This window comes from Sus scrofa, chromosome 2, assembly GCF_000003025.6.
Source record: "Sus scrofa isolate TJ Tabasco breed Duroc chromosome 2, Sscrofa11.1, whole genome shotgun sequence".
In the NCBI taxonomy this organism is placed as follows: Eukaryota; Metazoa; Chordata; class Mammalia; order Artiodactyla; family Suidae; genus Sus; species Sus scrofa.
Genome location: NC_010444.4, coordinates 114300293 through 114319567, shown reverse-complemented (window position 1 = coordinate 114319567; position 19275 = coordinate 114300293). Strand labels below are relative to the sequence as shown.

The 19275-nt window shown below is 41.1% G+C and overlaps 1 long non-coding RNA gene across 1 annotated transcript in view; it reads left to right on the top strand.

The window, feature by feature from the left end:
• The window catches only part of LOC110259437, a 41917-nt gene continuing 23917 nt past the window's right edge, over positions 1276-19275 (top strand). Inside the window, exon 1 of the long non-coding RNA XR_002341847.1 lies at positions 1276-9807. This is a non-coding gene — a long non-coding RNA (uncharacterized LOC110259437). The remainder of the gene's footprint in view (positions 9808-19275) is intronic.

The following is a 19275-nucleotide window of genomic DNA, read 5'->3' as shown; positions in this document are numbered from 1 at the left end:
ACTTTTAATCCCTGACTTAAAATATGTTAGAACTAAACACAGTTCTTCTGTGGTCTCACTAGAGCAGGGTCCAGAGGCATTATTCTCAACATCAAAGTGATTCTCATATGACTGTTATGACTAGTATATGTTGATTTTATTATTCTTATTACCATCATTATTAGGTAAGCATATCACATTGTTCTTGCTAAACTTGCTGGTAAGCCAGATCCATTCCCACTAATTATACAATTTCTTCTTAACCTAATTGAAGGACTGCATTCATCCTTCCTAAATTTAACTTATAAGGGTCCATATGAATTCTGATCCTTCCTCAGCCTATGTCGATCCCAATTTTAATGAAGCATGCCTTTGATATTTAGTGGCTTTGTCCAAGTTGCTGATAAATACTGAATACAATAAGATAAAATGTGACCCTTTTCAGAATGCCACTGTAGACTGCCCTCCAGGTGACCCTGACTTTCAGTCAGTACTTTGGGTGCAGTTGTTGAAGCAACTACCGATCACTTATATATGTTTCTTCGTGCTTACTAAAAGGACACTGTAAAAATTCTGTCCTGTTTAGCTGACAAGTAGATTTTACTGAGGAAGTAGCCTAATCTGCTGGTATATTAAATCAAGAAAGCAAATGAAGTTAGCTGAAAATGCTTCTTAGTGAAACCATACTACCCCCTTTTCTAACTGCTCATACGCCATTTGTTAATCTTAGCTAGAATTTGATGATCACTGTCAACCTTATTTTTGTAATTTCTTGGTGTCTACTTCCCCCTCCCTCAAAAATTATATTTGAAGTAACATGACCTTGACAAATCACTTAATCCCTCTGCTTCCTCTAGAAAGTCAAGAATCTAAAGGTTCAGAACTACCATTTGTGCATAGGTAAAAGTTTGAAAAAAAATGTTCTTTGTTGATGTGCAAATCATGGTCAAATATGGTTGCTTTCTATCATTGTTTGATGCTAGCAATGCCTTTTAGGATTGATGAACGTTTCAGATAAAAATGTTAAAAGCATCTTAATCACCTCTGAGGAAAGAATTTGACCTGGGAACTTTATTAAATCAAAATCATTAAAATTTAATTAATGTCAGTTTTACTAAAAGGCTACATGCCTGGGTGTGGCAATTTATTCTGTATTCTTTTTTTGTGTGTATCTTTTTAGGGCCTCACCCTTGGCATATGGAAGTTACCAGACTAGGGGTAGAATCAGAGCTGTAGCTGCTAGGCTTACACCAGAGCCACAGCAACTCGGGATCCAAGCCAAGTCTGCAACCTAAACCACAGCTCACGGCAATGTCGGGTCCTTAACCCACTGAGCAAGGCCGGTCATCGAACCTGCGTCTTCATGGATACTAGTTAGGTTCATTACTGCTGAGCAACAAAGGGAATTCCATCTATTCTGTGTTCTTAGTTTATAGTCAACATGCAGTTTTTTTAGTGAATATTAGATAAAGTAGGTCTTTATCTTTTTTTGTTGTTTTGAAAGATACTACCTCTTAGCCTTTACTATCATGAAGAAATGCTGCAGACCACCATGAACTCTCTTGATTATGAAACAGCAATTCTTAATAAGATTCATTGAGAAAAATGCATTTTTACATTATAAGAATAATTACCATTTATGAAGGGCTAAACATTAGACATTGTGTTGGACTTCTTTAGCTAATCTTCATAATGAATGACAAAATTGAGTCCTATAGTTCTGTGAGCCTGAGGGTTCTGTGTAGTTCATGCCACCTTCCTGGGTAGGAACAACCTATCTGATCAACGTTAATAGTTAAGTTGTTTGAAATGCAGTCTGAGTTTTAAAAATGGGGCAAAGAGGGGTATTTTAAAATTCTCAGGAAGTTTTTCCTTGTATTATTTTGCTAAGTTGTTATGGAGAGACATTTTTGCCTACAGTGGTATACTGCTGACCAAAGTTCTAATGTCCTACTTAGTGGAGTTTCTTAGTCACCTTTATGATCTGATGACTGCTTCCTACCTTTCCCTGATTATTTGAGAGTCTTAAATTATATCTGGCCTGAGAAGTGTGTGGCATCCTCTTGTCTATTCAACCACTCAGACCTCGCTAATGCAGGCACCTGTCTATAAAAGCAACTAGCCCTGCCCTTTTCCAAAGTCTCTGGATTTCTTCCTTCAGACGCCATAGACATTTGCCCTCATAATTGCAGTCATTCCAGGGTGGAAAACTTGTCCCCAAGCTGTTTCATCAAGTTCTTTTCAGGTATTTAAGCTGTACCCTAGTTCTGTTTGTCTGTTTTATTCCCATTTTCTTGTTAAAAGACTCCCACATCTTACAACTATTATAAGGGACTTCACTACATACCATCCTGCTGATTGGCCTTTGGCCCCCGCAAATAATTCCTCCTCTTGATCTGGACCAAGGGTCCTTCAACCTTAGGGTTGCAGTAAACTAGGTTTGGTGCCGCTGCAGAATATCAGTTTTTGTTTTAGTTTAAATTCACATTTAAGGCAGATAGGGATAAGAAGGGGGGCTTACTGAATCAACATTGTCTGGAAAGCAAGCTCTAGCCTAGATGGGATGAGGAATCACAAGTGAACACTGGTCATGGCCCACATCTAAATGAGAAAATAGCATCTGAAAGAAGATGTTAAAATTTTTTAAATAAAAACCAGTGATCTTATAAAAACAATGTGTTAGACACCTCGGCCTGGCATTCTGCCTGAATCTGCTGAAACAACACTTGCATCAAATCCAACAAATTAACAGCATGTCCTGAGCTGCTGTTTAAACAGTGTTTATCAAGTGCCCCCTCTAGCACAGCTGTAAATCCGCCAAACTGCCTGACCTCCTGGAGTGTCCCCTCGAATGCAGAGACTCTTACACGTTTTTCCTGAAGCAGTTTGATTCACTCAGTGGGAAAGGGTTCATCTTGGCCTGGGGAATGCCTGGCTCCAAGGGCTTTTCTGTGGTTATCCAAGCTAGAAACAACCAGAGCAGGGAGAAAGGATAACAAGTGTCAGGCCCCCAGGGTGACTAGCTACCAGCAACCACCCTCATGCCCACATGATCTCTAGCTGCATGGCTGTATTTATAGGTTGATGATCTCTTAGGAGACTATATGCCCTATGACACACACACACACCCGCCCCCGCCCCCACTGCCTAGATGTTTCCCAGCCAGGGAAGTTGGAAAGAACTTTGCTGAGATGGGGCTGGGCATGGTGAAGAGAAGCAAAACTTAAAAGTATTTCACCTTATTTCCTGAGCTATATTATTACCTGTCCCTCTTACTCCCTGTGCTCTAAGGCATTTACACATAAGCATCCATTGTGATTTTACCCAGACAGTGGAACATGAAGCAGGCAATTCTGAGTCATTGCTTTCCTGCTGGCTAAGCAACCTCTGGTGCAAAACATTGCATACGTTTTGTTAGCTGTGTTGGAGGATTAGGGCTAGCATACCCTGAAAACTATCTTACTGAGGGCTGGACAAGGAATAAGCACCACTGTCAAATTTTCTATGTTGTGACTCTCACAGAAGCCAAATGACCCAAGTGTGAAAGCACACTGGGCAGCAAGTACACCACGTGCTCTGCTGATGCACCGTAGTGTCAGGACCGCCTGTGCCTGACTTGGCAGTAGTGCCATAGCATACGGAGGTGCCAAATCTGGGCATGCCAAGGCTCGCTCAGGGAAGGCAGAAATGCTGCACAATCCTTTGTCTTCTTATCTTCCCTCCTCCCACCCCATTTCTGTATAGTGCCATTTTCTTCCCAGAATAAGGCCCTGGAGAAGCACCTAGAGCTTATTTAATCCTTATGTAGGTGAAACTTTATAAAGAGGAAGCAGAATAGAAGGCTGCATTAGATATTCCCTGCCATGGCTATTCCACTTGAAACATCCCTTCTCATTGTCCAGAACTGCAAGGAGTCTGAAATTTTACCGTGCTTATGAGCTACCACATTTCATATATTCTGGGAGAATATATGAGACCCCTTAGAGACAAAGAGTTTTATTTCTCACAGTACAATGGGTAGCATGAGCTGCATAATCACCTCAATTCCCTTTGCCCTCACGTCCCTCGTGGAGAGTGCAGAGCTTGGCCCAGGTGGACAAGTGAGTTTGTGTCACACACACACACACGCACACACACGATGAGTTTGTGTCACAGATAAGAAACTTCGAGCTTAGGAAACACCAGTCTTGTAAAGGGGCTGATGGCAAGCCTGCTTAACCTTTGCCCCAGAGAAAGACATTAAATGTTATCTTGGTTAAGAAACAAATTTGTCCTTGATCTGGGGGGAAGGATGGAAGGGTAATGTATCTGTCATATGATTTTTCTGTATAGACTCAAAAGGCAGTACAGAACAAAACTGTCAGTCCCTCTTGGTCAGAAGACATGAGAAACGCAAGAAACCCATGAATTCTCTCCCACCACCTGTTGCCCCTTGCAGGTCAAAAAATCCCACGCAGCCCAGCCGTAGCTGATTTGACTCATGGGGGCACCGGGCCCAAGGCCCATCCATTCAGAGGCTGATCAGTGGCCAGGTGCTAAAGGTAAGGCAGGACAACCAGGTTCGCTCACTTAACATTTTGGAAAGGAGGGAATTGCCAGTAGGAAATGGGAGCTGAGGCAAAAAGCTTGTGTAAGGGGTGATATTAAAGTTGTAAGTAGCGACGATCATGCTGAAGTGATAGGGAAGCAGAAAGTGAGAGCAACTAGAAACCGAGTGGGAGAAGATATGCGAGAGTGGATTGCAGAGGAAGCCAGCGGCAGTGGAGGGAAGGAAGCTGAGCCTCATGACTGGTGGAACCCTAGAAAGTGGAAGCAGACACAGCTCCTTACTTTCCATCACTATCTGCTCCTCCCACCAAAATGGGCTTTCTTTATAGTAACACACAAGCCATTACTGCAGAGAATTTGAGTGAGTTTCTTAGTTAAAAAAAAACAAAAACAAAACAGATTATAAAGAACAGAAGAGATGCAGAAAGATGTTTTCGGACAGTAAACTGGCTAACATTTATCAGGTGCATACTATTGACCAGGAATTTAATACATGGTTTTATATGCATTATCTTGGTTAATCCTAACCATTTTTAGGCGTAGACTTTTTTTTTCTTTTCTTTTCTTTTTAGGGCCGCACCCGTGGCATATGGAGATTCCCAGACTAGGGATCTAATGGGAGCTACAGCTGCCAGCCACAGCCACAGCCACAGCAATGACCGATCCGAGCTGCATCTGCAACCTACACCACAGCTTACAGTAACGCCGTATCCTTAACCCACTGAGTGAGGCTAGGGATCAAACCTGCAACCTCATGGTTCCTAATTGGATTCATTTCCACTGCCCCACAGTGGGGAACTCCTAGGCGTAGACTTTTTAAAAAATTGAAGTATAGTTGATTTACAATGTTGCGCAGTTTAGACTTAATCTCTAAAAGGCATCAAATGTTAAGTAGCTGCCAAGGATCACGTAGCTAGTAAGCAGGGGAGTCAGGATTCTAATCCAGTGCTCTTACCTGCTTTGTTCTATTGCTTCCTGCGTAGGTGAGTCAACACTCAAGGTAAGTATAAATGAAATTTCATCTACCGTACCAATAGTCCTTGCAGGCTAAGCTGCAAGTTCAGTAGCCTTTATAACACTCTTTTAGTGGAGATAAAAACACTAAACATTTGGACCGAAAAATACTCAGAAGTTGGTAATTATCTTGTTAATGATCAAAGAGAAGCCCAAAGAGGCTAAGGTGAGGAGTATAAACATATTAAATTGACTTATTCTCCTACCTGAAACCAAAAAAATGATCTCAGCAGGTGCAGAAGTTTGTTACTTTCCAATCCACCTCAGAGAGAAATCTACCTCCTCCATTTTTCTCCTGTCAGTCCCTATAGTATGCACAGTTCCAGTGGCCATTATCCCTGTCTCTAAATAAGCAAGAACAATAATGTGGTCAAAGGAAGCCTGCTGCTTTTCACACTGGTAAGGCCTGGGTAAAAAGCAGATTGTGATTGAATGGGGATAAAAGTCAAATCCCTACTGTTCCTCACCCTAAATCCACTCTACATGCTCTTGTTCTGTCCTAATTAGTCTCTGTCCCAGATAGCTACTACGCCTTTTTGGTTAATGAATACCCATGGCCTCATCATCTCCGGTAACTGATCCCACAGGAGGCTGGGAGAGCCTCATCCGAGCCACCTGACAGAAGGTGCTTTTCTATTCATAGATTGCTTTGTACTTAGAATCAATGAAAAATTAACAACCAGTTTGTTACCTCACCTAGGAGGCAGTGGCTTGCCCATAATTGTACAACCAGAAAATGTTGGAGCTGGTACTTGAATGAGGTCTTTTGACTATGCTAAAAACTATGCTTCTGCTTTCTTGCCCAGTTTAATCTTCTTCCTCTGGCGAGTCAGGGCAACAGCTAGGGTTAGATCAGAAATACGTATTTACCTCCAAACCTGCTTTGTGCTTAGATCTCAGATGCCAGTGAACAAAGTGGGAAAATAATGACGAATAAGCAGGTCAAGACTTGCTTGTAAATTCCTGTTTTGATGCTTCCATTTGAGGTCATTTTTAAGTTAGAAAAGGCTTGGGGTGAGGTGGAAAGAGAGAGAAAGAGAACAGAGTGGCAGAGCAGGAAACTAGAATGAGACAGAAAATAAGCAAAGTCAGTGGTTCTTAGGCTTCCAGCCCACCAGAGGAATTTTCCGGTAGGTGTTTGACACACATGCAGAGCACAAATGTCAAACTTCTAGGAATTTTGAAATTCAAATGTCAAGAGTTTAAGAAATTTTAATAACATTTCAAAAATACCTGAGAAATTAGAACATATAGCAGAACACTATATACTCAGCATTTATCTGCAGTGGATTTGATAATTTAAGAACTATTAACATTTTACCATATTGACCCGAAAAAAGGCTCATATGTATATACAGTTCCTTTTCCTCAAAAAAGGGCCATGGCCCCGGGAAAATTGTTTTGATTTCAACCTTCACTACCTGACTCGTTTTTAGAGGCCCTCCTAAAATCCTATGGGTCTGCCAGAGTCAAGGATCGTAAATAGGTTTTACCTAACTTGTCAACTCTGATCAGCTGGCTGGAAGATTCACCCTTGAATCCAGGCACAGAGAGAGTGTGGCGCAGGAGAGGGAGTTGGGGAAACTGAGAACTGTCCCTCCTCACAGCTCCACCTCACTAAATCGGCTCTCTGTGCACTGTGGGACGTGCCAGTGTTCAGTCCAGCAGCAAGAAAAGCTTCCCTCCCTGCGGCTGTAAGAGACTGCATCATTGTAATGCTGTGTTCGCATCACTAAAAACGTTGAGCTGCACTACATTCTGGGAGACCCCCGTAATTCGTGCCTTAAAAAAATGAGTTGTCCTTCTCTGGTTGGACTCCCTCTGCAGAAAATTCTACCTCTAACCACTGGCCTGATTTCCATGTAGTTCCTCCCTGGAAAGTGTGCAGAAGTCCCCATGGGAAGAAATCTTTCTTCAGTTCTGAGCATGGAGGTAAGGTCATTTCATTTCTTCTAGACTGGAGGAGCAAGCCTGCCTTTGCTTTTCAGACAGCTTGTTTTGCAGCAGGCCCTTTATTATCATGAAAGTACAGGATGAAATTTTGAGCTTTTTAGTGATAACACTGATTAATCATCCCTTGGAGCCGGTGATTGCTTCGTGGTCCCAAGGTAGGGAACCTGCTGGGTTAAAAAAAAAAAAAAATCATGTTGAAGAGAATGTTTTGTTTTGTACATTGAGTAACAGCATTCTCTGGTGATCTGTTAAAATAAGGGATGTCTGCAAAAATGAGGATAAGCATCGATGCACCCAAGAAGATTTTTTTCTTTTCAAATGGAAATACAAATTTAGGGTTGTTATGTGCACTTTCTTGAACTTGGAAAGAGAGAAACTGAGGCAATATTTATACACTCCTAGTTAGAAGAGAAAACCCTCCATCCTACTAGTTGCTCCAGAGGTAACAGACATTAGCCTTTCTTACTCTTCCCTTCGTCTTCCCTCCGTCCCTCCTCTCCTTCCTTTACTTCTTTTTCCTTCATCAGGCAGATTGGCTGAGTTTAAATCCTAAAACCACAGCTGTATGAGCTGTGAAATCTGGAGCAGCTTAGTTGACCTCCATATGTCTTTTGCTTCATCTGTACAACAGAGACAGGTGGTGTTTCCCTCCTGAGTTTTGTGGGGTTTTTTTGGTTTTTTTTTTTTTTTATGATGATTGAGTGAGTCAGCGCGTGGAAACTTAAGGGTTCTGTCAGGCATGTAGTAAGCCTCAGGTGGGAACACTTCTTCTGTACTCCCTGTGTTTCCTTCCATGGGGTGGGAACTACTCTGCTGAGACACTCCCAGCCTCCCTCCCTCTCACTTGCTGGATATTGGCTTAATCTGATTAGAATTAGAGTGAATGAACTGGCATGCTGGCCTCAGGCTCTTTTCCTCTCTTGGAAGTAAGTGGTTGCCTCTGCTTTTCCAAGGGAAGCCCTCGTTTGAGACTGACTCTGACCCCACTGTTGTAATGGCAGCACAATCAGGCTAATTCCAGATTGACTGTTGAGAAGGGTGGCACTGTCCTTAGCAGCAAGCAGGAGTCCTGCGCTATGGAATTCCTTCCTCAAGGTGTTCCAAATCCCCCTCCAGAGCCCAGGATTGCCTGGACAGGGATCAGCGTGAGCCTGAGACCTGGCGTCTGCCCTCAGGGTGCCCCCACACGGTCTCCCATGCAAGTGGATACAAGGAGATGCCCCAGGGGTTCCAGGGCTCATGTCTGTGGGGTCCTTCTGGGGCCCCATGGCCTGGTTCTTGTTCCAGGAGGATGGACTGGCCAGGATCTCTTTCCCCCTAACTGGCAGAGTATTTCTTTTGTATGAGTGGGCAAGATTAGGCCCCTGTAATCATGCCGACTGGGAGTACTTCTCACTCCCATCTCAAACAGAGCAGGTCCAGGTCTTGGCTTGAGCTGCATGTGTGGGCCTGTGTTACTGAAGTGTGGGCACAGTGACACTCAAGGTGGGGCCAGCAGGTGTCCTTTACCCTGTTCTGTGCCCACCACTGGCTCCTAGGGCAGTCACCCACCCCAGCAGGTGGTCTCTAGGGTGGCTGTGCCATCTCTTCTGAGGACACCTGAGACCATTGTCTGGCTACACCAGTGGGCCCTTCCCATCCGTGTCCTTTCCTGACTTCAGTTCTGGTGACATCATGCTCTCACAGGATGGTCTTAAACTGCTGGATGAGGGAATCAGGTTTCTTGTGTAAAAGAAACTATTCTCTGATGATATGTGGAAGACACGGGTGTGGTCCATATGGAGAGATCACATTCCAGCCTAAAGAGTTCAAGAGAGGATATAGCTGGAAGATACATTGTTCTATTAATGCCATGAAATAAAGCAGAGTACATTTAACATATCTGGAAAATGAATTATTGTTCACATTTTCCTGCCTATTCTGGATAAGACTTGAATATATGGTCATGATCAGTGAAGCACGATAACAACCTTCAATGAAGTCACTGGAAGCTGCTATTCACAGACCACACTTTGAATGATACAGCAGCAGCAAGAGTAATAATGTAACAGCATCAAATAAATGGAAGTCTGAACTTGCAGAGGCAAGAAGACCTATATTGTTTTACTACAAAGAGGTTCTGAAAGCCATGGCACCATGAGTAATAACGCTATTGCTATCACTTCCTCCCTGCAGGAGATATGAAATTAGCCAGGAATGTTGTGTATGACAGTAAAGAACATGAATAAGTGGTTCCCGAACCTGGACAGAAAGAAATGGTGCTACATAGTATGAAAAATCTTCACATGCACTGATAGGATCATAAACAAATAGGTACGTACATCTTCTTTTCTCATTATTGGTTCTAAATCTTGGTGGATAAATCACAATACCTCACATGGGTCCATGAGTTGTATAATATGTTTTTCATATAATTATTTATATAAACGAGGGCCCAGCAAAAATATTTTCAGAGTAACGTACACCCTAGGGGTTTCCCTGGAGAAAAGCATTTGCTCATAGAAATAAGCCCCCTCTCCTCCCATCTTACCTCTATCAGTAACAGAGGTGCTATTTTGGCCACTGTCTGCCACTCTTTTATCTTACTCCTCAATTTGTTTTGAATTTGGGAAAGGTAAGGGGGGTGCTATTTATTCAAAATTTCTCCAAGTTTCTAATAGTAAGCATCAAAGTTATCATCATGTTTTAAGCATTTGGGTTACATTTTTTAATACATTGAGGTATAATTGACGTATAACATTATGTGTATGTTATATGTGTAACTACATGTTGTGTAGTTTCACCTACACAATGTAATGATTTAGTATTTGCATATATTGCAAAAATGATCACCACAATAAGTCTAGTTAACATCCATCATCATATACATACTTAAAATTTTTTTTTCCTTGTAATAGGGATTCCTAAGGTTTGCAAATATTTTCCCCCATTCAGTGTGCTCTCTTTTCATTTTGTTGAAAATTTCCTTTGCTGTGCAGAGCATTTTTGGTTTGATACAGTCCCACTTGTTTATTTTTGCTTTTGGAGTCAAATAAAAAAAAAAAATCATTGCCAAGACTGAGTCAGGAGCTTATTCTTGACTATTTATTCCAGGAGTGTCATGGTTTCAGTTCTTACAGTGAAGTCTTTAATCCATTTTGATTTTTGTGTATAGTGCAGGGTAATGGTCTAGTTTCATTATTTTGCACATGGCTGTCTAGTGTTCCCAATAACTTTTATTGACAAGACTGTCCTTTCCCAATTGGGTATTCATGGATCCTTTATCATAAATGAATTGACTATATGATATGTGTTTATTTCTAGGCTCTCTCTTCTGTTCCATTGATCTATCTCTGAGTTTTTAATGCCAGTACAATATAGTTTAAATTACCATAGCTTTGTAATATAGTTGAAGATTAGAAAGAATTATGCTGCCTCCTTTGCTCGTCTTTCTCAAGTTTGCTTTAGCTATCAGGGTATTTTGTATTTCTATACATATTTTAGGCTTGTTCTATTTCTATGAAAAAATGCCACTGGAATTTTGACAAGGATTGCATTGAATCTCTACATTTCTTTGAGTAGTAGGTACATTTTAATAAACATTATTAATTCTTACTGTTCATGAGCATGGATGACTTTTCATTTATTTGTGTCTTATTCAGTTATTTTCATCAATGTCATAGTTTTTAGTGTAAGGATCTTTCACTTTCCTAGGTATTTTATTTAAGTTTATTCCTAGGTATTTTATTCTTTTCATTGCAGTTCTAGATGAGATTATTGTCTTAATTTCTCTTTCTGATAGTTTGTTATTATAGTATAGAAACACAACAAATTTTGTAATTAATTTTATGTCCTGCAACTTACTGTATTCATTAATTAGTTCTAACAGGTTTTGTTTTTTGGTTTTTGTGGGTGTTTTTGGTGACGTCTTGGAGGTTTTCTCTATATATATTATCATGTAATATGCAAATAATGATTTTACTCTTTCCTTTCTCATTTGGATGCCTTTTATTTTCTTTTCCAGCCTAATTGTTCTGACTAGAACTTTGAGTACTATGGTGAATAAAAGTGGTGATAGTGGGCATCCTTGTCTTGCTTCCAAGAGAAAAAGCTTACAGATTTTTACCATTGAATATAATGGTACCCTTGGGCTTGTTATATATGACCTTTATTATGCTTAGATACACTCCCTCTTTATCCAGTTTGTTGAGAGTTTTTATCATAAATTAATATTAAGTTTTGTCAAATGCTTTTTTTTTGCATCTGTTGAGAAAATTATGTGGGTTTTAATTCTTTATTTTGCTAATGTGATGTATCATGTTGATTAATTTATGAATGTTGAATCTTCCTTGTATCCCTGGAATAAATCTCACTTAATCACAATGTATGATTATTTAAATGTACTATTGAATTTGGTTTACTAATATTTTGTTGAGAATTTTTGTTTCTATCTTCATCAGGGATATTGGTCTATAATTTTCATGTAGTGTCCTTTTCTGCTTTTGATAAAAGGATGATGCAGACTTCATTAAATACGTTTGGAAATACTTCCTTTCTTTTCTTGGAAGTGTTTGAGAAGGATTGGTATTAAATATTTGGGTCCCTATGCATGTAACAAGTTGCTTTCTTCTTGCAGCTTTTAAGATTCTCTATTGAAATTTTAGTTATAATATATCTTGTATTTCTTTGGGTTCATCTTATTTGGAACTCTATGGCTTTCTGGATCTGGATATCAGTTTCCTTCCTGAGGTTAGGGAACTTTTCAGCTATTATTTCTTCAGATAAGTTTTCCATCCCTTTCTTCTTCTTCTGGGAGCCCTGTCATATGACTATCAACCTGCTTGATATTGATCCATAAGTGCCTTAAACTACCTTCACTTTTTAAAATTCTTTTTATTTTTTGCTGCTCTGATTGGGTGAGTTAATTGCCCTGCCTTCAAGTTGACTAATCCTTTATTTTGCTTTATCTTGTCTTTTATTGAACCCCTCCAGTGTATTTTTCAGCTCAGTTATTTTATTCTTCAGGTCTGTGACTTCTCTTTGTTACTTTCATATATTTTCTGTCTTTTGTTAAAATTCTCACTGTGTTCATCCATTAGACCTCTTTAGCAGGTAGATCACTTATCTCCTTTCATCAAGATTTTTTCTGAGGTTTTTATCATGTTCTTTCTTTGGAAAATATTCCACTATTTTCTCATTTTGCTTGACCCTATGTGTTTGTTTCTATGTAATAGATGAAACAGTCACCTTTTCGAGTCTTGAAGGAGTGTCCTCATATAGGAGATGAACCTTATTGTTCAACCTTGTCCTAGATCTTGGTTGTCCCTTGAAACTTTGGGCTTGTCTAAGTAGCCTGTTTTATTTTTTAATAGCCTCAAGTTTAGGGTGTCTTCCAAGACCTGTCAGTGTCCAAAAGTTGTGAAAGGAATCTCATCCTCTAAATTCAGGGTTATTGGAAGCCAGACCCTCTGGTAGCGACTTTAAAGTATGCAAAGAGAGAGTTCCCATTGTGGCTCAGTGGGTTAAGAACTTGACATGGTATCCATGAGGATGTGGGCTTGATCCCTGGCCTTGCCCAGTGGCTTAAAGATCTGGTGTTACTATAAGCTGTGATATAAGTTGCAGATGTGGTTGGGATCTGATGATGCCATCCTGCGGAGTAGACCACAGTTGCAGCTCCATTTTGACCCCTAGCCTGGGAACTTCCATATGTCACAGGTGTGGCCATAAAAAGAAAAAAAGTATGCAAATACACAGTCCTATGAGACCACAAGTATGAACCCTGCTGGCCACCAAAGCAGGTGATATGGAGTGTCCCTTGGATGACAGTCACAGAAATCAAGGCTTTAGGTGATCCATAAGATCCTTTTTGAGAAGTCCTGGCATGCTGTAGTGAGGCACTGAGAGCTCTTCCCTCAGCCCCTGGATATGTGCCAAACCTGAAGCCTGCCCCTCAGGCTGAAGTTCCAAGACAAGTAAATAGGCTTCTTTCCTAGAGAGGCTGTAGGTATGTTTCAGTAAGCAGTACCCTGTGTAGCACCCTGGAGGTGGTAGTCTTCCCAAAACTCTCTTTCTGATCGTTACAGTCCTCTTGGACCCAGGAATGCATGACCTCTTGACCTCCAGAGCCTGGTGATGAAGGGGCATCCCCTGGGCTGCAGCATCAAAACTGGGGAAGCAGATGTAAGAACTGGGGTACCAAACAGGTGTAAAAGCCCTTCTTTGGGAGATGCAAAAGGAGAATGCAAAGACTATGACTGTTGGTCAGAAGATAAAGATGGAACATGCTGAGAAAAAAGTAAAGATCTAGGGTAAAATAAATAGTGTCTGCTTCCTTTAGCAAGGCAGAGAGAGAGTGCAAATTGGTATCTTCCAGCTCCTCCATCCCCAGAGACTATCCCAATAGGCCCTTGCTCCTCTGTCTAACACTTAAAGATTACCAAATACATCTCTTTCACATAAAGTCTGGTCATTTTTCAAATGGCTGTTTCTGCCTTGGGCCCTGGGGTGGGTGAGGCTGTGCATGAGTGCTTTAAGAAGCATTTCTCAGTTTGCCACAGCCCTTTGGTTTTCATGGACATGTGAACTGATGGTCAGATATTTTAGGGGCTCATCTGTCAGGTGCAAAATTTGAGGTGTCTGATGTGAGTTATGAACCTTTTTCTTCTCAGAGAGAGGCTCCAGGTTTGTGATTCCCTCCCTAGTGTGGTCACTGTGCCAGGGGTGGTGTTCATAGTGAGATTGTGTCTCGGCCTCTCTGACCCATTCCTGTGGCCTTTTTCTCATTTGCCACATGTGTTTCTGTGCTAATTTTCAGATCTTTTTCAGTCATAGATTTGGTATATGCATGGAGGAGGTGAGTTCCAGATCTTCCTATATGGCCGTCTTGCACCACCTCCTCAGGTTGCATTGTACTTTTCATGTGTTTCCTTTCCTTCCATTCCCCAAAGCTTATAAGCTCTTCCCTAAGCCCTGCAAGATTCCTGGGTTGTTTTGTTGTCTTGTTTGTTTGTTTTTGTGATCATTCTGGAGACCTGGACAATACCTAGCTCAGAAAGAATCCCCTTCCTTCTTAATATCCTTCAGTAGTTTGGACTGAATGAAAGTTCTTTGCTTCCTACCCCTCAAGTGCATTGCTCTTAAGCCCCATGGACAGTAGGTGGCCCTTGACTTGAGGGGATGATGACAAGAAAGTTGAATTCATGGGTTAAGAAAATAAGGCGCCCAGAAAGAAGAGTATCTACCTTAAGCATTTAAACCAAAAGATCAAAGGGTTATAGAAGTGAAGGTATTCAACATAACAAAATTGGAAGCAAGCGAAATGTTTACTAAGTGCAGGACATGATAAAGTACAGGATTGCTGAGCCAGTCAATAAACCGATATGAAGCACTTTGCTATTATGTTACGGAGGCCAGGTAGAGTCATGGAGTAAAACTTCTGTGAACTAAAATAAGGAAGAAAGGAAGTGACACAATTTTATAAATGTATGTCTTGTGGTTATAACTAACGGAAAAGCACATAGGTATTTGTATGATCTACATTATTTCCTAAAGCAAAATTAGTACCCTGGAATTATGCTCTGTGTGTGTGTGCTTTAAGTGAAAGATTCAGTAAACATAGCGTTATTTATCCTCAAAGTCTTTTGTGTAGAGATTTTTATTTACAATTTGTTAATCATTTTTGTTTAGAATATTATCCTATATGCACACTGTCCTATCATAAGATTGCTATTTTCTTTTCCTCCACTTTGGGGGCTTGCCATTGTTAGGACTGACTAACCAGCTATTCAGGACACTTTTTACTTTGGTTCTTGATCATGACACAACAGACTCTATACCTCTCTGGAGTCCTAAGACTGGCCAAAGGGTTTCAATTTTCCTTAATTCTCTATTATTATAGTGCCAAGAAATACCCAGTCATGATCCCAATGCCCTCAAACTACGGGTGGAATCATCCACTGTCCTTAGCATCCTAGACCTCGGGCCCCAAGGCACTGCAAGGAGCAGTCCTGTCCTGTCACCTTGGAGCTTCTGCTGCACTACAGGGAGGAAACCCTTATGAAGTGCGACATGTTCCCATGCTTTAGAGAATTCACTCAAAAAATGAATTTCACTCAAGGCAGAAATGGAGATCCCATGGTTTCATCCAATCACAGTCATATTTCACCTTTTTAAGAATGGTAGGATACCTTTCACAGGAGCAACAATTTCCCTAATCTTTTCCAGAAACATAAAAAGTAAGCAAGCATGTTTTCTCAAAGGAGGGTTTTTCCTGAGAATCCATGGCCCGAGCATGAACTCCTCCAACCTCATTGCTACTTCCTGGGCAGGCCCATGGGCCTCACCTGCTCTGCTCACTGTGAAGGGCCAGGCGCACAGGCTGGGGTCCAGCCATGAGTTGCTAGGTGGCGTTGTCAGGAGGTCTCGTGCTCATCTCGCCAAGTTCTGCCAAGATACAGCTCCCAGCACAGGCATACAAACTTCCATCACCTCCTGTGTATGTAAATAAGCACACTGAGTTATTAAAAAACTCGTGCATTCGTTTATCATCTGTAATTTCAGTCCAGGATAAAATGATCATCCAGATTTTCACAGAATTCATGCATAACATTCAAATCCACTAATAATCCCCTCTCCTAAACAGTGGGGGTTCCATTAAGCAGTGTGCTGAACACAAGGCCCATTTTTTTTTTTCAAAGCTTTGAAGATAAATTATGAAGCTTCCCAGGAAATGATCTTTTCTGTAGCAAAAGAAAAATTATATTTGAGGGTCAAGTTGCCAGAATAGCCAAGGAGGTCAGACCTTTGGGCCAGGAGGCCCTCTGAGGTCTGCATACAGTTATCCACTGTGGGGTGCAACTGGAGTTGATGAACCAAGCCAGGGCACCCCAAGGCTAGGCCAATGGTAGTCATTTCCCAGGCCTTTTGTCTCTCTTACCCAATAAGGAGAAAAGCACTTTCACTCTGCTGAGACCTGCTTCTTTAAAGACATTTATAATCCCTTCATCCATTATCCTCAATAAAAAGCTTAAAGGAGGATCATACCATGGCTGGAAATCCTTAAAACGTCCTTCTTTTTCCTTCTTCTCAACCAAAAAGAAGGGTTCATTTTCCAGTACCAAAGCTATTTTTTTAAATCACAAAAAAATTACTTAAGAAAAAACCCTAAAGCTTACCTTTTCTTTCCTTCGTGAACAACAGAGAATAGCCCAGCAGGGTAATCAGATCCCAAACAGTGGTGGAGTGGCTGCCGGAGACAGGCAAAGCCACTCTGTGTGAGGGCGGCATCTGTGCAGGGGCAGCCCCATGTAGAGAGCCAGACCCAGGGAGGTGAGGGCGGGGTGTACATGGTGGTGGCAGAGATGGTAGATGGTTACATCTGCGGTGACTGGCAAATAAGTAGCCTAATGATATGGAATTCAGACTTTTTGCTATCATTAGAGTCACCAATGTAGAAGGGAGAAAAGCAGAGTGAAGCCTTTGGTGTTGACTGGAATTGGATATGTCCATGTGAATTCATGGCTTTCAGTATACCTCTGTCCACTGTGTGCCAGGAGTAGTGGTGATCCTCATACCCAGATCTTGGTCTCTAAAAACCATCTTCCACTAAGAGGAACCAGGGCTTATTGGAGAAATGGCTGATTCCAGGACAAAGCTAGGAAAAGGGCAAGATGAGCCTTAAATACCTTGAGTCAGAAAAGAAAGAGATCAGAGAATGATGGAGACAAGTCACAAAGACTCAAAAATTGGCTAGAAGTGGTTCCCACTGCCCAAATTGGACAGTTTGTGCATCAAAATAAATAAAGATCATGAAAGGCTATAACCCATTAAACAAAATAGGAAACTCTGAAGCCATTCTAGTAATAAACAAATAAGTGAAAGTTTGATTTTAAAAAAATAGTATGGGAGTTCCTGTCATGGGTCAGCAGTTAGCCAACCCGACTAGCATCCATGAGGATGTGGGTTTGATCCCTGGCCTTGCTCAGTGGGTTAAAGATCCGGCGTTGCCATGAGCTGTTGTGTAGGTCGCAGACGAAGCTCGGATCTGGCATTGCTGTGGCTGTGGCATAGGCTGGAGGCTACAGCTCCAATTGAACCCCTAGCCTGGGAACCACCATGTGCTGCAGGTGCGGCCCTAAAAAAAAGACAAAAAGACAAAAAAAAAAAAATAGTGTGATCACATAATTTCAAAGTGCTTCTCCATAAAACACTTATTGCAGATGGGAAAAATTAAAAACAAAACAAAACAACTCTGCAGTGGAAACATCTGACAGATACCACCTTATCCAAGTTGTCACGGGGAACAAACATCATCAGTAATTACACAAATTGAGATCCTTTGCCACCTGGTAGGAGGCCTTCAGAACTTTTGTGATATTCCTGCTAAAGATGCATAACCTGAATCTAACTATGAAGAAACACCAGAAAAACCCACATGGAGAAATTCCTGCAAAGACAACTCTTCTATCATCTTCAACAGTTTCAAAGTCAGGAATGTCAGAGGAAAACTGAGAAACTGTTTGAGACTAAAGGGGACCTCAGAGACATGATCATTAGAGGCAACTCATGATTCAAACTGGACTTTGTGCCTAAACCAGAGTGAGATCTGGGGCTTAGACGGCAGCAGTGTGTCATCCTCAGTCTCCTCAAGGTGGGCTTGACAAAGTCACTACAGCAGCTGCATCCTCACACCCTCCTGTTTTTGAGTCTAGATTGAGACCCTTCTTTACCCTCCCCAGCAGCCCAGAGATTTAATATTACTGCAACCACTTTGGTCATACCCATTACTCTCCCCATCACTGTGACTCAAAGGAAGTGATGTTTAATTTGATCAGACCTGAGTCACGTGTTTGAGCACAAGGCTACCCCTGGAGCCTTGGATGAAACTGCGTAGACCTGTGGACTCATAGTGGGAAAGGGGTGTAGTCCAATGAAAAACAGGGGCAACAGAAGGGAAGATAAATGCTAGAACAGTAAATATCCACAAATGTCCAAAATGTCCCCTACTATGTGGCCCTAAAAATCTCTTTTTAAAAATTTTTTAAAAGTAAATTATAGATGACTTATAATGTTGTGCTAATTTATACCGTACAGCAAAACAACTTAGTTATACACGTTTATACATTTTTTAAATATTCCTTTCCATTACGCTTTATCTTTGGAGATTGAATATAGTTCCCTGTACTATACAGTAGGACCCTCTTGTTTACCATTCTAAATGTAGTAGTTTGGGTCTCCTAACCGCAAACTCGCAGTCCATCCCTCCTCCAACCCCTCCTCCAACCCCTCCCCCTTGGCAACCACGTCTATTTTCTATGTCTGTATGTTTCTCTTCTGTAGATAGGTTCATTTGTGCCATATTTTAGATTCCACATATAAGTGATATCATATGGTATTTATCTTTCTCTTTCTGACTTACTTCACTTAGTGTGAGAATCTCTAGTTGCATCCATGTTGCTATAAATGGCATTCATCATTTTCTATGGCTGAGTATTATTCCATTGTGTGTGTGTGTGTGTACACATACACATATGAGATATATAGATCCATCTATCTATATGTGGATTTTCTTAATCCATTCATCTGTCAATGGACATTTAGGTTGTATCCCAGTCTTGACTATTGCGAACAGTGCTGCTGTTCACATAGGGGTACATGTATCACTTTGAATCATTGTTTTGTCCAGATATATGCCTAGGGGTAGGATTGACGGATCATATGGTAATTCTATTTTTAGTTTTCTTAGGAACATCCACACTGTTTTCCATAGTTGTTGCACTAACTTACAATCCAACAGTATAG